Raw genomic sequence first — 12863 nt, forward strand, 5'->3', positions numbered from 1 at the left:
TATTTTAAGTTTAATCAAGAGACATATCTCCAAAAACATATAATCAAGAAAGAACCCACTCTAATCACTACTGCAGCCTTTCTGTTGGACACACTTAAAACAACAATTAACTTATCTGATTCTGTGTTGTGAACTTCGCCCAAACAGTTCCTCCAAGATTAGTTGTGAATTTCACTGTTTGTTAATTTTCCCAGGCACACTCCGGTGTTCAGCGATACATAAATTCAAAACAGCAAAGGCAGAAACTGTGCAGGTTCTCTCTCTATCTCTATCTCTCCTGCACTGTCCTCACCATGTGCTTCCTTTGTCTGTTGTTCTCCCTTTTAAAACTGCTGTTGTTTTGACTTTTTTTCCCCAAAGTTCCAAAACAATGCAACAGCATATAAAACAGTAATTGCTGCTCCTGGAATTCAAGGAAATCACCTCCAGCACCTAAAATACCTCAAAAAAAGGAGCAGCTGTTACAGCCAGAAATTTTTCCCGTCCTCCATCTTGGATTACCCAGAATCCTCTTGAAAGGAACAGACCTCCGAGAAGACTAATTCAAGGATAGAAGTTCGATATATTATATGAAGACAATGGATGTAGGTTTGCTCGCTGAGCTGGAACGTTTGTTTTCAAACATTTTGTCACCTTCCTAGGCAACATCATCAATGAGGCTCCAGGTGAAGCACTGGTGGTATGGCCTGCTTTCTATTTACATGTTTAGGTTTCCTTGAGTTGGTGATACTATTTCCTAGGCTATTGTCATTTCCTATTCTTTTTCTCAGGGGATGGTAAATGGGATCCAAGTCATTGTGTTTGTTGATAGAGTTCCAGTTGGAATGCCATGCTTCTAGGAATTCTTGCATGTGTTTCTGTTTGGCTTATACTAGGATGGATGTGTTGTCTCAGTCAAAGTGGTGTCCTTCCTCATCCGTATGTAAGGATACTAGTAAGAGTGGGTCATCTCTTTTTGTGGCTAGTTGATGTTCATGTATCCTGGTGGCTACTTTTCTGCCTGTTTATCCAATGTGGTGTTTGTTACAGTTCTTGCAAGAAATTTTGTAGATGACATTAGTTTTGCTCGTTGTCTGAATAGGGTCTTTCAAGTTCATTAGCTGCTGTTTTAGTGTGTTGGTGGGTTTGTGGGCTACTATGATGCCAAGAGGTCTGAGTAGTCCAGCAGTCATTTCCGAGATGTCTTTGCTATAGGGGAGAGTGGCTAGGATTTCAGGATATGTTTTGTCTGCCTGTCTGGGTTTGTTGCAGAGACATCGGTGGATATGTTCATTGGGTACCCGTTCTTTTTGAATACACTGTATGTGATTTTTCTCTGCTCTTCGTAGCTCCTGTAGAACTAGAAAAATAATAGGAAATGGGGTCACCACTGGAAATGACATCACACAGGAAATGATGTCACCAGCCCAAGGAACCCTAAACACATAAATAAAAAGCGGGCCATACCACCAGTGCTTCATCCAGAGGCTCACTGATGATGTTACCTTGTATGGTGACAAAACTTCTGAAAACGAACCTTTCAGCTCAGCAAGCAAACCTACATTCAGAACCTCAACCTGAGCTACAAATCTTCTCAAAGCTCATTAATATGAAGGCAATCTACAGCAACAGGAATCTGACTACCATTTCTGCTATTAGTACTAACTAAAGTTAGTCACCTCTAAGTGAAATAAGACTGGGTGTTTCTATTATTCATGGGAAGTGAGCATGGGGACTGGGGGCTGTGAGTGGGATGGGGGAATGGAGGTGGAAGAGGGATCTGAGGAGAATGGGGGTGTTGGAGGGTGTCAGGTAAACTGGAAGTGTCAGATAGGCTGGGGGACAAGTGGAACTTGCCTTCCCCAGCTGATCAGCTGTCCACCACCTCTATCATTGGCCATGGTAGAGGAAATGTGTGCTGGCACAGTGCAAGTGCTGGCGATGGACAGTCACTTGTTTGTCACATAGAAGTTGGGATGTCATGTTGTGGCTGTACAGGATACTGGTGAGGCCAATTTTGGAATACTGCGCACAATTCTAATCATCCTTCTATGGGATGGATGTTGTTAAACTTGAGAGGGTACAGAAAAGACTGACAAGGATACTGCACGGACTGAAGGGGTTGAGCTATAGGGAGAGACTGAATAGGCTGGGGATGTATTCCTTGGAGCACTGGGGGCTAAGGGGTGACCTAATAGAGTTTTATAAAGTCATGAGGGGCATGGATAGGGAGAGTAGCCAAGGTCTTTTTCCCAGGGTTAGGGAGTCCAAAACTAGAGGGCGTAGGTTTAAGGTAAGAGGTGAAATATTTAAAAAAGATCTGAGATGTGACTTTTTCATGCAAAGGTGGTGTGCGTATGGCATGAGCTGCCAGAGGAAGTGGTGGAGGCTGGTACAATTACCACATTTAAAAGGCATCTGGCTGGGTATACGAATAGGAAGTGTTTAGAGGGACATGGACCAAATGCTAACAAATTGGGTCAGATTGGAATGTCTGGTCAGCACGGACTAGATTCCCTACAGTGTGGAAACAGACCCTTCGGCCCAGACAGTCCACACCAACCCTCCGAAGAGTAATCCACCTAGATCCATTTCCCTTTGACTATTGCACCTAACACTATGTGCAATTCAGCATGGCCAATTTACCTGACCTGCACAGCTTTGGATTGTGAGAGGAAACCGAAGCACCCAGAGGAAACCCACACAGACAGTTGCCCGAGGCTGGAATCCAACCTGGGATCCTGGCGCTATGAGGCAGCAGTGCTAACCACTGAGCCAGCATGCCACCCGTGGATTGGACCAAACGGTCTGTTTCGATACCATTTGACCGGAGCCACTGTGGGTGGCCCAGTTGGATGGGCACAGGGATCAGTTGTTCTGGGTGGCCCTGGAAACACAGACCCGGATGCAGACTTGAGAAGATAATGTTAACCTTAAACTGAAAACACAGATGAGGTTCCTGGCAGCTCTCATTTTGTTGCTTTGCAGGAAAGGGACATTGACTACACATGACTGAGCACTCCACCACCAAGTGGCGGCATTCCCAGTAAATGCAGCTTATTATAAATAGACATTTTTTGTTTCTTGGAGAATTCTTGCCTTGTCTTATCACTCTTTTGTTCAGGACATATTTGATTCTGACAAAGGGCTACATGAATATGTCTCTGATTTTCAAGTACATACTGATAATTGAGTATTTGCAGCAATTTCTGTTCTTATTTCATGGATTCAAAACCTGACTCAGTGGTGACCAAAATGATGTCTTCACTGGGTGCATATTCTGGTGCAGGATGCACAAGACACCATTTTGGTAAAGGCCAAACAGAAGTGTCCTGTACCCCTGTCAGAAACAGACAGTAGGCAGTTAACATGTCTAGTTTTGTACCCTTTAACTTCGTCTTACATCTGAAGTAGACTGTATGGACACTACTGTTCCCTACAACACCAACACTAGGCAGCATGGAGTGAGAAGCAAGTTAGCATGCATTTAATCATCACTAGTCCTAATTGTGAGATCTTTGACCTCAGTCCTGACAGTGACTTCCAGGCAACTCCTGTCCAATCTCACCTTAGGTAAAAGTGAGTACTGCAGATGCTGGAGATTGGAGTCAAGAGTGTGGTGCTGGAAAAGCATCCGAGGTAAGGCAGCATCCGAGGAGCTTTTGCCCAAAACATCGATTTTCCAGCAATTTCTCCCTAGACCTGGTCCCAACTCCTAACCTTACCCTGCCCCATCTAATCACACCCCAAGATTCTCTCCCCATTCATGATAACATTGCAGCCACCCATGACATTATTTCCCCACCTCTAATCTCACGCTGAGATGTAGCCCTTCATCCTCCTCAACCCTATGATATGACTGAATCACTTACCTGGAGATTGTTATGAGGAAGACACAGCATTAGAAACCCACATATGTTTGTGCACAATACAGTCCAAGGACCAAAGTCCCATGCTCCTTCAATCTCCCCATTGGAACGGGGAGTGCTCTTCGGGTGAAATGCCTACGACTGCAGCAAAATTTCTAGCCACACAAAACAAAATTCATGGTTTGATTTTTTTACCTCAGAAAATACCTAAATTTGACTCTGACTTTTACCTTGTGTTCATAACATTTCATTGGGTTGTTATCATGTACAAACTAATGATCACACAGAGGGGAGACAATTTTCTTTGTTTGCTATTTATAGCAAAATGAATAGTCTTTTCCTTATAAACACATCAATGGTGTTTCTATAATTAGCACACAAAAGGAAATCTTAGCTTCTTGTCATTGTAGAATTTAGTCCAATCGTACCTTACCAAGAAAAGTAAGTATCTGTAGTTTTAATGCATTACATGGCTTAAAAATGATCAAAGTATTGAAAGATTACATAAACAGACGAGCCAGGCTTGTACTTTGCGAAAAGCATTTGAAACCAGAGATTAAATTACAGATTGTAGCTGACTCCAACTCAACTGATACTCGATATCATAATTAATGGCTAGATTATTTCTGTAGATGTAAATGGTTGCTGTGCTTTGATGTCTGTGTTGATTATAGAATTGGTCGTTAGCTGTAACAATCTCTGATCACTTTATTCTGAGGGCTTTTTTTGTTGGAATGAAGGATTACAACAGAATTTCTGATGGAAGTTAAGATTCTGGGATGTTGCAGTCACTGTATATTAATTTATATTAAAAATACCAGAATCTACCTGAGATTTAGTGTTTCATTAAATTCCTTCATTGTTGTTAGCATAAAGGCTTTAAAAACCCACTCCCCACTACACTGAGAAAATTGCCTCTGGTATTCTATTGCAATAATTACCTGTTTCTCCAAAAACTATCAGTGTTTAGTGGAGAGGAAAAATTTGTACATTTTGTAATTTGCAATTACAGGGTAATTTGTCGAGGTATGTAATTGATTGGCAGTTCTTTTTTGACTTGAATAGACGGTTATTTAAATCCACCTGGTAGCTTAGAAGTATTCATCAGTCAGTCTTTTGCTCATTAGCACCTTCAAAGTAACTTGTATCCGTCAGAAAGCTTGAAGGAAGAGCGTTGGACAAGGCTTGTGCTGTCATTGGGTGAAGGTGAAAGCCACTGTCTGAAAATTAATGACAACAGTGGCAGATGGATTTTAACTTAGATAAATGCGAGATGCTACCTTTTTGGAAAACAAATCTTAGCAGGACTTATACACTTAATGGTAAGGTCCTAGGGAGTGTTGCTGAACAAAGAGACCTTGGAGTGCGGGTTCATAGCTCCTTGAAAGTGGAGTTGCAGGTAGATAGGATAGTGAAGGCGGCGTTTGGTATGCTTTCCTTTATCGGTTAGAGTATTGAGTACAAGAGTTGGGAGATCATGTTGTGGTTATACAGGACATTGGTTAGGCCACTTTTGGAATATTGTATGCAATTCTGGTTTCCTTCCTATCAGAAAGATGTTGTGAAACTTGAAGGGGTTCAGAAAAGATTTACAAGGATGTTGCCAGGGTTGGAGGATTTGAGCCATAGGGAGAGGTTGAGTAGGCTAGGGCTGTTATCATTGGAGCATCAGAGACTGAAGGGTGTCCTTATAGAGGTTTATAAAATTATGAGGGGCATGGATAGGATAAATAGACAAAGTGTTTAGGGTCTGTTTCCATGCTGTACATCTCTATGACTCTATGACTGTATGACAACAGATGTAAATGATCCATTGTTTTCATTACAATCAAACTTGTTGAACTTAACCTCTGTAAATGTCCATATTGTAGTGCTTCTTGTGTTTGCTTGCTTTATTACTATAAAGTGAATTTGTTTATCTGTTAATACATAAAGCAAGTTTTGGTGTAAAGTTATTCTGGCACCTCCGAAAGACAAGAGTCTAAAGTTGAAGACATAGGAAAAAAATAAAAGTTGGGATAAAAATTTCTAAGGCAAGTTAGCAGAAACATTGACTGAGATCTGGGATGTTAGCGAGGGCCTCCATTGGGAGAGTAAACAGAAAATAAGGAAAATGAATTCCAAATATATAACAGGTTAGATTTTAGTTTCAGTTAAGACTTTCACCATCTCAAATAAAATTGCAGGCCCAGATTTTATAGTGGTAACGATGGCAAAACTCACAGTATATGCTGTCATTCATTCATTGAAGCTGACAGCAACTTCCAAAGGCTGCACATGTGCAGAGTAACATGGATGTTCAGGAGTTGCAGTCATTCCACATTTATCTAGAGACTGTGCTATTGAGGGACCCCATCCCTTCACCACTCTGCAATCAGTAGAAATCAACTGATTTTTATTTTATTCATTCATGGGATGTGGGCGTCTCTGGCTAGGCCAGTGTTTATTGCCCATCCCTAATTATCCAGAGGGCAGTTGAGAGCCAACCACTCTGCTATGGATCTGCAGTCATACGTAGGCCAGACCCCGGGTAAGCATGGCAGATTTACCTCCCTGAAAAACGTTAGTGAACCAGATGGGTTTTTCCTGACAATTTACAATGGTTTCATGGTTCTCATGAGACTTAAATTCCAGACTCTTTATTGAATTGAGAAATTCCACTCTTACAACAGTTTAGTCTCATTTTAAAACTCCTTGAAAATGTTACCTTTCAGTGAATGAAGTATTAAACTGGGCTTTTAACAGATGACTGATTTCTAATTTTTGTTATATACAGTAACCAAGCAGTTATTGGATCTGAATTTGCATGAATTGAATTAGTTTTATTGTCACATGTGAAAAGTTACACCACTTACAGCATCGCTTGAAGGCAACTCAAAATGTTGACCCTGTCTCTTTAACAGAAACAGTTTTATTTAACTAAGATGATTTGCTGTAATATAGTATATGAGAAGCACTCTATATGGTACAGATGACACTATTCATACTATAAACATTAACTCTGTTGCTCCAAGCACGACTTGTGTTTTCATGTCCCATTACCCTAAGATCACTGACCTGCACTGGACAACAAATCCAGCAAAACCTCAACTTAAAATTCCATAAATTCTTCTTTTTCAATCCCACTCTTGCCTTGTTCCTTGCTACATCAGAAAAATTCTCTGGCTGTACAATCTTCCAAGATCTCTGCACCTTCCAATTCTGGCCCTTTGTATATTGCAATATTTTTCACACCACCACTGCTTCAGCCGCCTGGGCACTATCAGCAGAACTATAACATCTTTATGTGGCTCATGTCACATTTTGTTTGATAACAAGGGAGTTGAGGGTTATGGAGGGAAGACGTGAAAGTGGAGTTGAGGCCACAGTCAGCCATGATCTCATTAAATAATGGAGCACTCTGATGGTGCTGAATAGCCTCTCCCTGCTTCTAATTCTTGTGTTCATTAACCACTCCTGTCGAGTGTATTAGAACTTTTTACTATATTAAAGGTGCTATACCAATGGCAGTTGCTGTTGCTAGTGTCTAGGTGCTAAATTAAGGTGTTATCTCACTTTAGCCTCTCAATCACTTTATTTTGTCCTCCTTTTAAGTTGCTCCTTAAAACCACCCCTTTGGCCACAAGTTTAGTCGCCTGCACTAGCGTCTCCTTGGGTGGTTTGGAGTCAAATGCTATTTGGTAATGCTGTTATGAAACACTTTACTAAGTTGCATGGCACCACCAACTACAATACATTGTTGTCGATTACTGATCAGTGCTAGCTTTAGAATTTTTGGGCTGAACTTCCCAGCCCTTGTGCGTCATGAGTATTGATGAGTCAGTGAGATATTAGGTTGAGATGGAGAGAAATGAAATTCTCAACATCAAGAAAAAACAAGACAAGAATCTCACTAATATGTGAAGAGGGGGCTAATTATATCCATTACATATATTAGTATTCCATTATTACTGAAGTTAAAAATCACACAACACCAGGTTATAGTCCAACAGGTTTAATTGGAAGCACACTAGCTTTCGGAGCGTTGCTCCTTCACCAGGTGGAAAGCTAGTTGGACTATAACTTGGTGTTGTGTGATTTTTAACTTTGTACACCCCAATCCAACACCGGCATCTCCAAATCATTATTACTGAATGTAGCCTCTTTAATGGGTAGATTCCCATTTTTCCTTTCACCAGATAGAAACTACATGGTGACAATTCCTGACTTGAAAGTCTGAGCTGGTGTACTTGGTGATTCCAGCTTATTGCTTGCTCATTTGGATCTCCATTTTGAACAGCAATCACAATATCTCAGGGCATCCTCCATGCGCAGCAACTGCCCATGTACCCCACAAATGGATATTGGCATCTTATAGTACCAGCCTCACTATCTCCATAGAATCGCTATAGCGTGGAAGCAGACTGTTCGGTCCATTGACTCCTCTAAAGAGCAATCCACCCAGACCCATCCCCCAACCTTATTCCTGTAACCCTGCATTTCCCTTGGCTAATCTACCTAGCCTGCACATTCCTGCACAATGGGCAATTTAGCATGGCCAATCCACCCTAACCTGCACATCTTTGGAGTGTGGGAGGAAACCAGAGGAAGCCTATGCAGACACACAGAACACCCCACAGACAGTGACCCAAGATTGGATTTGAACTTGGGTCCCTGGCACTGTGAGGCAGCAGTGCTAACCACAGAGCTACTTTGCTGCCACATCGCTAATGGCACATCCCCAATCCACTCTGGAGTACACTAGCACATTTTCTTGCAGTGTTGCTGCTAGGATACTCTGTAAACAACACCAGGTACTCATCTCAGGTTGGATTTGGGTGCGACTCAGGACTTCTCATTTGCTCTCTTCTTGCACACTCACTTTACACCTACTTAGATGTCTGCCTTGCCTTGCCCTTTTCTCATGCTTTGTCTTTCAGCCCTTAAAACATAGATTGCAATAGAATGCACGAAGCAGAGAAGGCAAGGTGCTCCATGCCTTTATTTTCAGCTTAGTATACTTTAAAGCCATCTTCTCTAAAAAAATCATAGACATGAAAGACTTTAATTTCTATTGTGCTTTTCACACCATTTCAAAGCATGTTTCAACCATTGAATTAGAGTTAGAGCTGCAATGTAGATTAGATTTTTGTTAAGATTAGATTCCCTACAGTATGGAAACAGGACATTTGGCCCAACAAGTCCATACCACACTGACCCTATGAAGAGTAACCCACTCAGACCCACTTCCCTCTGACTAATGCACCTAACACTATGGGCAATTTAGCATGGCCAATTCAACTAATTTGCACATCTTTTGACAGTGGGAGGAAACTGGAGCACCCGGAGGAAACCCATGCAGACATGGGGAGAATGTGCAAACTCCACACAGACAGTCGCCTGAGGCTGGAATCAAACCCGAGGCCCTGATGCTGTGAGGCAGCAGTGCTAACCACTGTGCCATCGTGCTGCCCCTAGGAATTGTGGGAATCAGTTTGTAAACAGCAAAGTCCCTCAATCATCAATGTGGTAATGACCAGTTAGTCAGTCCGCCTTAATGATTGAAATCGATGCTAGCAATTCTCAGCAGATCAGGAAGAATCTTTGGAGAGCGAAACAGAGTTAACGACCTTTCATCTGTGTTGGTGATGAAGGATAAATATTGGCCAGGCCACTGGGAGATCTTCTCTCTTTTTTCAAATAGTCCTGCACTAAGGTATTGGCTGAACCCACCACCTTCACCTTCAAAAGTGATAACATTACAACTGACCTGCTGAAATAAGGAAAGGCTGGAGAATAAAAAGCAACAATATTGAATGATGGGGTGAACAGATGTGAAAAATTGTCTTAAATATTTAATTCTTGATTTAGTTTGATTACCCTAGATTTGTTGATGTTCTTAATGACCGTGGGCAAGCTGATAAATGAGTCATCCCAGGAGATGGGAATTTCCTTAAACTTTCTAGGAGCGTCTAAGAGTTAATGAACTTGTGAAAATGAAGCACACCATATGACGAAGGCTGGGATATAGCTTTACGATATGTAAACAACACGAGCAGCTGGGATGGGGGAGGCGCAGTAGCGCAAAATACCACAGCAGTTGTTTTAAAAGGTCATGATTTGATGATTCTGGGGGCCAGTGTACTCACTTACTGTACTAATGCAGCTGCGGTATTGAGTGTGTGTGTGGTTGGCTCCATGAGTCTGTATTGGATTTATTCAATGGAAACCTGTGGTTTCTTGTGTTACACTTAGCAAATGTGCTTGTTCTCCATCTAATCAGTGGAGCTATGTATATTTTTTCAATAGGTTTCAGCCACTCATGCAGTATTTCTGCAGACACCAGCAAAGTTCAGCTCCATAGTGCCAATGTTTTTGGCACCATGGGAAACCAGTCAAATGTAAAAAATTGTGTGAGTGCCACACTTCACTGTGGCAGGTTATAATCACCTATGTGTGCTTGTCTTGGAAGTATAAAGGATGGACAGCTCTTGATGTCAGTCAGTGTGAAATGTTGATTTTTGGCACCCAAGCTGCCATATTGAACCTCACCTCCCCTGTTAACTTCTCCTTCCCTATATAGGAGAAGCATGAGGGACCACCCCTTAACCACCACAGTCTAAAGTCATCACCATAAATGTGAAGTGCTTTTGACTATCTGCTTGCTGTTGCAGAGTTAGCTGAAGTACTGCTGAGGGATGTTCTTTCAGTCTAGAGAGAGTGGAACTGGATGTTCAGAAGGAGCACTGTGCTTCTGAAAGGCCCCAAAACACAACACGTGCTCCCAGCCATGGGAATAATAGCTGCAGTTCCCCATGGGCTGCAGCTTCAGTGGGAGATGGAGCGGATGTAGCAGAGGAGACAAGCTGTTTATAGAGAGAGGAAGGGAAGGGAGAAAAGGTTTTCTGCAGCAGACCAAGATAGGTCCTCAGAGCACTTGGGCTTATAGACATTTACGGCACAGGAAGAGACCATTCGGTCTATCATGTCCACTCTGGTCAACAAAGATCTGACTACACCAATTCTATTTTCCAGCTTTTGGCCCATAGCCCTGGAAACTATGGCAATGCAGGTTACATCAATTGCTGCTTAAAAGTTTCAAGTGCTGCTTAAGAGTTTCCGAATAAAGTACTCTTTCAAGCATTAAGTTCCAAACTCTGAATGGAAAAATCTCAACTTTCGTCTTAAGCTTCTATCTCTCCCCTTAAATCTACACTCCTTTGGTTATTGACGTCTCTACCAATGGACAAAAATGTCTTTCCATCCACCATATTGCTTCTTCTCATTATTGAGACTTCTTCAAACTCAACCCTTAAGGCAACCACCAGTGTGTTGCAGCATTAACATTTCACTAGCAACCCAGAGCAGGGCAAGGATGGCACTGCCAGTGGCTGGAAAAATGGTCCTGGCCCACCATTCCTATGTCAGCTAGAATAGATGGCATTGCCACATAGTGTAGATAGCCTTGCATCTGGACTTGGGAGTTAAGGAGTTCTGGGTATCACAGGAGCAGGAACTGCATTGTCTTCTTTCTAAACAGAGATGCATGAGAATCCTGCATTTTGCCTTGATACTAGGCTTCCCAATGATGCAAAAAGCCATCTAATGCACGCACACATGGCTTTATGAGCTCCATGTCTCAATAGGAAAATATACTGGAGCCACAAGGGAGACCACTCATTCAACATGCAGCTGGTGCATACTCCCAGCCAGAATATGTTGCAAACTGCCTGCTTATTCTGGGCAGTGATATTGATGCAACAGCCAGTTATTCATGGCCACCGTATCAAATCAGTGGGGGGTTGCTTGATTATATGCTTACCTATTCTATACCTGGCTAATGGACCTCGCTGGAGTGTGTGTCCAAGGTGAACTGGCCATGCTAAATTGCCCATAGTGTCCAGGGATGTGTAAGCTCAGTAGGTTAGCCATGGGAAATGCAGCGTTCAGGGCCAGGCTGGGGACAGTGGTGGGATGGTCTTCAGAGGGTTGGTGCAGACTTGATGGGCTGAATGGCTTGCTTTCATACTGTAGGGATTGTACAAAAAACGAACCTGGCAATATGTTATGTTTTGTCATCGGGAGAGTACAGGACTAGGATCCAGGATTTTACCAGCAGCTTTAGGAGGAGGAAGAAGCCAGCACATTCACAGCCTGTAAATATATCAGATTCTGGTTCCCCTGAATGTTCCCATTGCACCAAATTCCTCACCTTACCATCCTTTTGTTACCGACAATCACTGTGCCTCCTTGAAAATCCTGAAATAAAGGCAATAATTCCAAACCAACATCTTCCACAACAGTTAATAAAAACAGAACTCAGAACTCACTTTTGTTCATCTCCTTCATGCCATTGGCTGTCTCAGTGCTCCAGTGCAGTGCAATTCCTGTGAGTGTAGCACCATTGGTGGAAAGCTGCAGACTTTCAATGGGAGAAACTGCTGGTGGTCTTCGAGGAGGGACAAACTTTGGATGACACCATCTTGGTTAGTGTGATGGACGGAGAGAGTTCAGGTGAAAAGTGACAACTTCTCCAATTATGGGGGTCTGTGCCATTTCCTGTGTGAGAGGCAGCACATGGAACCTTGTCAGTTCCCTGCTGTTTTGCTGTTACTGTTACTGCCATCTATTAATCCTTATTCATATTCAGCAAAAGGGCAGCAAGTGTGTCTGTACTTCTGATGGGCCTGTCAGAGTGGAACTGTGATGTACAGGTGTGAGGTTTACAGCAGTGGTAAACATAAATGTGTGAGGGTTGGATGAAACCTGTGAATCAAGATTAGAGTGGTGCTGGAAAAGCACTGCCGGTAAGGAAATTGACGTTTTCCTGTTCCTCAGATGCTGCCTGACCTGCTGTGCTTTTCCAGCACCACTCGAGGGGGATTCTGGGTAATCCAAGATGGAGGACAAGAAAAATTTCTGGCTGTACCAGTTGCTCCTTTATTGAGGTATTTTAGGTGCTGGAGGTGATTTCCTCGAATTCCAGGAGCAGCAATTACTGTTTTATATGCTGTTGCGTTGTTTTGGAACTTTGGA

At 42.5% G+C, this 12863-nt stretch overlaps 1 protein-coding gene across 2 annotated transcripts in view; it reads left to right on the top strand.

The window, feature by feature from the left end:
- LOC122554191 (very-long-chain enoyl-CoA reductase-like) overlaps positions 1–12863 on the top strand; it is a 93815-nt gene that overhangs the window by 14873 nt on the left and 66079 nt on the right. The window contains exon 1 of one of the 2 annotated variants that reach the window (XM_043698839.1): positions 4266–4289. The exons of the other annotated variant lie outside the window; for it this stretch is intronic. The gene's annotated coding sequence lies outside the window, so the exon portion shown is untranslated. Of the gene's footprint in view, positions 1–4265; positions 4290–12863 lie in introns of those variants that run through there. 2 annotated transcript variants of the gene reach the window in all.

Source organism: Chiloscyllium plagiosum, chromosome 11 (genome assembly GCF_004010195.1).
Source record: "Chiloscyllium plagiosum isolate BGI_BamShark_2017 chromosome 11, ASM401019v2, whole genome shotgun sequence".
NCBI classification, from domain to species: Eukaryota; Metazoa; Chordata; class Chondrichthyes; order Orectolobiformes; family Hemiscylliidae; genus Chiloscyllium; species Chiloscyllium plagiosum.